The sequence below is a fragment of the Mytilus trossulus genome, chromosome 9, assembly GCF_036588685.1.
Source record: "Mytilus trossulus isolate FHL-02 chromosome 9, PNRI_Mtr1.1.1.hap1, whole genome shotgun sequence".
Classification (NCBI taxonomy): Eukaryota; Metazoa; Mollusca; class Bivalvia; order Mytilida; family Mytilidae; genus Mytilus; species Mytilus trossulus.
This window is the reverse complement of record NC_086381.1, coordinates 9,717,317-9,722,838: the sequence shown is the minus strand read 5'-3', so window position 1 is coordinate 9,722,838 and position 5,522 is coordinate 9,717,317.

The window sequence follows — 5,522 nt, the reverse complement described above, 5'->3', positions numbered from 1 at the left end:
ATGTGTTTTTGAAAATAATTTTATTCCATGCAGAAGAAATGATGGCTCCTTATTGTTTCCGGACCTTTATATTCTGATGTTTGGTTTATGTATACGCTGTAAAGTGTTCTATATACAAGTCGATTCACTTTCGTCAATACACACTGCTGAGATTAAGAGATAGGGCATATTATATGATTGATGTTAGTGAATATTATCTCATTGCATGTTAACATTCCTACCCAAACAAACGTATATTAAAGCTTTTAAGCACACACGATAGTGATATTCATCCGGCCTTTTTCGTGACTATTTTATACCAAGAAAGAATAATTTTACTAATATCGATTTTCATGATTTTTGAAATTTTATATTAATTTCCAATATAGAAATCGATTGCCGTCAACCGCGCATACTTATTCTAGTTATAATTATCTGATTATGAAAAACTTGCTGCTCGTCTTTATTCGGGTTAAAATCCTGCAAAAATTCTTCAGTGTTTCACAACAATAATGCCATATTCAAGTTTTCACAAAGCGACCCTACTGATGAAACAAAGGATGATCACCGTTTTTCATTTTGTTTCTCTGTCATACAGCGAAGGCAGTTCTGTAATAAATCGGAATTTATAGATAAACGATATTTAGCAAAGAAACATTATAATGGGACATTGCGATATCATGCTTGTTTAAAGAGAGGTCAACACAGAACGTTATATAAATTGACGAAGTGCAAGCAGGACTAAAGATGCGTGTCATATTGAAATCAGGACCAACACCGATATGTCAGTAGAATTGTGTTTAATAGATCCTTTATCTCATGAATTCGCAACACGAAATTGAAAGCAGAATATCAAATCTGTCTTAGTATTTTCATTTGGAATCGCCAATACTTTGTTAATAAGTATTTTTCTTTATTTGAAAGAGTAAACATTTTTGAGATTTTTATAATTACTTAATCAACTAGATTGATTTGATTATGTGAGATTTGTCTAAAACATTGCAACATAAATGATGTTTATTACATAGATTCAGTTTTGTTTTCATTTTTCACGGAGATGTATCAGATTTAAGATGACAACATTTCCCATAAACTTGTATGCATGCACATCTTATGAACGGAGAGAATGTTTGCCAAAAATCTTAACATAATCAGTAAAGGAACGAATGTTTAACGCCAAGGGGGATGGTAGAGATGAGTTTTTTTTCTTTTTTTCTAATAAATATTTTTGTCTTAATTTAATGAGAAAAAATTAGGATTAAGTAGCTGAAATTTTTTTCTTCCCGTACCTTATAGTGCTAAATTTTGAAAACAAAGAAGTAGATAAATAGTGACGAACAAATACAAATTTTTACAAAAAAACCCAACCAAATCTGTCAAAAGACCATAACCCTGCTTGAATTGAAATGGTTGCTCAACTACATTTTTGTCATGCATTTTGTAAGTTATAAAAACGTTTCTATTTGGTAATTTATTGTAACCGTTAATCACAGATTCTACACACCAGTTATTAAAATTGTATTTATATGTTGTATTTTTTATGTATATAGTATATGCAGGTTATGTTGTTTTCGTATATTTTATGATGGTATCATACTGAACCCCTATCGGGAGGGGTTGTGCTTGATTTTCATATTATCAGTTTGATTGAGGTCTAATCTGGAGCTGGCATTTTGTTATTTGATAATATCGTATATTAAAAGACATAAAAATGTTTACTTTTGTCATATATGTTGTAAAAACTGTTTATGCTTATGATTAGACTTGTTGCATAACTTCAACGTTTTCGAAATATATGTATTTTTTAATTTTGTTCGGTTGATATTGTATGTGTGAGTGATGTGAATTCATATATTTTTGTAAATGATTTGTATATTCTGTAATTTTTTTTTGTATAATTTTCCAGCATCTTTTTGTAATACATACAATAAAGTGTAAATGATGTAATTTGGCAGCTCCGTATCTTTTAACCTCACTTTGTTTCTCTAAAAATATGTCCAGTATTTAACCATTTTACAGTTTCTACACTTTTCATTTTCGACAATAACACGCGTTCTGAGTGTCCTACATTTCATTCAAAACAACAACAAAACACATGTGATGATAAGTAAAACCACTCAATAAAAATGTTTTGTACAGTGTCAATATAGAAAAATATCAATATTTTTAAGCCATATAAGACGATTCAGATGGCAATATGTTCTATTTTTTTCTACCAGTTTGCCGTTTTATGTTGACTTGGAAGTGTCGTACAGCATGAAGGCGTCGAACTTATCATTCTGGTCGGTGTTTTCATTAAAAAAATGACAATTTTTTTAGCAATTGCAAATGTTAAATAACAAAAATACCGAACTCCGAGGAAATATTTTTGTGTTGCATTTTGTAGGGTTATGTAATGTATTTCGGTTGTTTCGTTTTTGGCACAAGTTTTTTGAACTTTTGGTCCTCGACGCTGTTCAACTTTGTACTTATTTCGGCTTTCAAACTTTTGTATCTGGGCGTCACTAGTAAGTCTTGTGTGGACAAAATGCACTTCTGGCGTATTCAAATTTAAAACTTGTTGCCTTTTGTTAGCTATGTTTTGTGTGTTTCTTTGTCAATTGTGTTCTCCTTTTTATTTATATTGTAGTCCTGTGATGTTGTGTTGTCATTTTAATGCTATGTTTCACATAGCCATAAAGGTCGGAAGTTTGGCATGTCACAAGACCAGGTTCAACCCACCATTTTTTCCCTTAAAAATGACTTGGTCTAAGTCAGAATTATGGCAATCGTTATATTATAGTTCGTTTCTGTGTGTGTTATATTTTAACATTCTGTTTCAGTTGTGTCGTTTGTTTTATCTTATTTTTGAGTGTCAATTCACATTACTTTAAGACGTATCACGGTACTTATCTATCCCAAATTCATGTATTTGGTTTTGATGTTATATTTGTTATTCTCATAGAATTTTGTCTAATGCTGAGTCCGTTTCTGTGTGTGTAACATTTTAATGTTGTGTCGTTGTTCTACTCTGATATTTAACTCGTTTCCCTCAGTTTTAGTTTGTTACCCCGATTTTGTTTCTTGTCCATGGAATTATGAGTTTTGAACAGCAGTTTACTACTGTTGCCTTTATTTATTGTCGACAACTGATCAAACAGGATTCAGAATCTTCTGTGAATTCTCAAACAAAACATGATCACATAACTAATGGGCAATCCAAACAGCAAAACTCCATTAAGGTTTTACCATTTTGTTACTTATTCAGGTACAACAATATGGCTATCCATTGATCTGAGACGTTGCGTCAAAGTCTCACATGCATTGCACCGAAAGACGATTAATGTTAATTCTAATGCAATTATTTTGTAACAATTGTTCTGATTGGATGACAGCAAGCGTAAAATTCTCTATCTCCTTGTCTGTAACTAAGGAAGCCGACATTTTGAATTTCGGAATGTATTGACATGTTATTTCTACAATAATAAACAAATCTCACTTGTTGCGCCTACAAATCTTCTTTTTATCAAATTTAATTACATTCTGAAGCGGCACAGAAGCCTGAAAACGCCCGGTGTTTATGTTTGACCCCGGAAGCATACCTATGACGTCACCTAGTATAGGGACCAAAGAAGATAACATCTTTTCGCGGAATTTTCTTTAATGAAGATTTTATACTGAAATAATGATTGAAATTTAATTATAAACTTGTTTTGCATTAGAAAAGAGATAACTGTATTGTATTTGAAGCTTTTCGGACGTCCATCGGTAGTTTTACTGTCGCAAATACCCGTTTACCTGTCTCCGCTCCTCGTCGCCAGGTAAACTAAATTTGCGACAGTAAAACTACCGATGGACGTCCTTAAAGCTTCAAATACAATACAGTTATCTCTTAAATCATTCATATGTTCTACTCAATTATACCCTTTCAAGGATTGTGCTGTAACGAATTGTGAGATACAGATTAAAAACATCCAAATTGTATTTTTGCTTAATCATTTTTTTAAAATCAGCATTCTCTTTTTAAATACTTAAGGTCGGGAGACTTGATAAGAAGGATATAACTCAGAGTACAATGGTTATCTAATGAGTGATCATTCAACTCGTTAAAGAAGGGATTACGCATGTATTGACAGATGCAGAACTATTGGACGATAAGAGTGAAGATGACCGTGGTGCTTATTTTTTATCCACTTCGAACCAGATGTGGTACTTTGAAAGGTCCTTCATATACCAATAAAGTGGATGTTTTATGTGTCGTTGTTTAAAAGCAAAACATTTGCATTGATGACACGACTATTTGTTTGTGCTTTATTTATATATTGATAAATATAACATTTGTTCAGTGGTTCTGTTATTTTGCTCAACATTTCAAAATATGGAAACTTTTCTATTTTTATTTGTCAATTGAAAATGAGGCGACATATTCTGCTTACTATCTAACTTATAGCCAGAACAATGACAGTGTAGTTTGAAGTAGAACTTAATTGTGCGACAAAAAGGATTTAATAATTATGTCGAGGCATTTCATTGCGCCTGCATCTGCATAGGAAATTAAACTTCCTGCTAATACTTTTTTCCATGCCAAACACTCATTTTCATTTTTCATTTTGATTGTAGGTTGCTGATTAAGGCTTTTTAGTTGAAGTCATTATTTTGAAATTTTATTAACACTTGTTAGTGTAGAAATTGAAAAAGGGTACGTTTCACTTATCTCAACATTCGATAATAGTTTCCCCACATCCTATTTATGATATAACCGAAGTAGTAATTATTACTAGCTAACTGTAAAAATCCTCATCAGCTTGTTTTTTTTGTGCCGCTACAGGGCTCTCGAGCATATAAATGTACTCAGTACTAGGGGTACACAATTGGTGCATAAAATAACATTCAGAATGAACTGAACAGCTGTTTACTGTTGGTGACTATGTAGAACGCATCTATCCCATCGAATTGGAGATAAAGGATACTACAGATACAGTTAAGTCGGCTTCATATCTTGACTTACATCTAGAAATTGACAATGAGGGTCGGTTGAAGACAAAACTTTACGACAAAAGAGATGATTTCAGCTTTACAATTGCGAACTTTCCATTTCTAAGTAGCAACATTCCAGCAGCACCTGCATACGGGGTATATATCTCCCAATTAATACGATATTCCCGTGCTTGTATTTCCTATGACGATTTTCTTGAAATAGGGTTGCTGCTCACAAGGAAGCTATTAAACCAAGAATTCCAAATGGTGAAGTTGAAATCATCCCTTCGTAAATTTTACGGACGCCATCACGAGTTGGTTGACCGTTATGGAATAACCGTTTCAAAAATGATATCGGATATGTTCCTTACGTCGTACCTACAATCCTCTTCCCCTTCATGAATTTGACCTACCGAATTTGACTTTTTACCGGATTTGTAATCACATAAACAACACGACGGGTGCCACATGTGGAGCAGGAACTGCTTACCCTTCCGGAACACCTGAGATCACCACTAGTTTTTGGTGGGGTTCGTGTTGTTTATTCTTTAGTTTTCTATGTTGTGTCATGTGTTCTATTGTTTTTC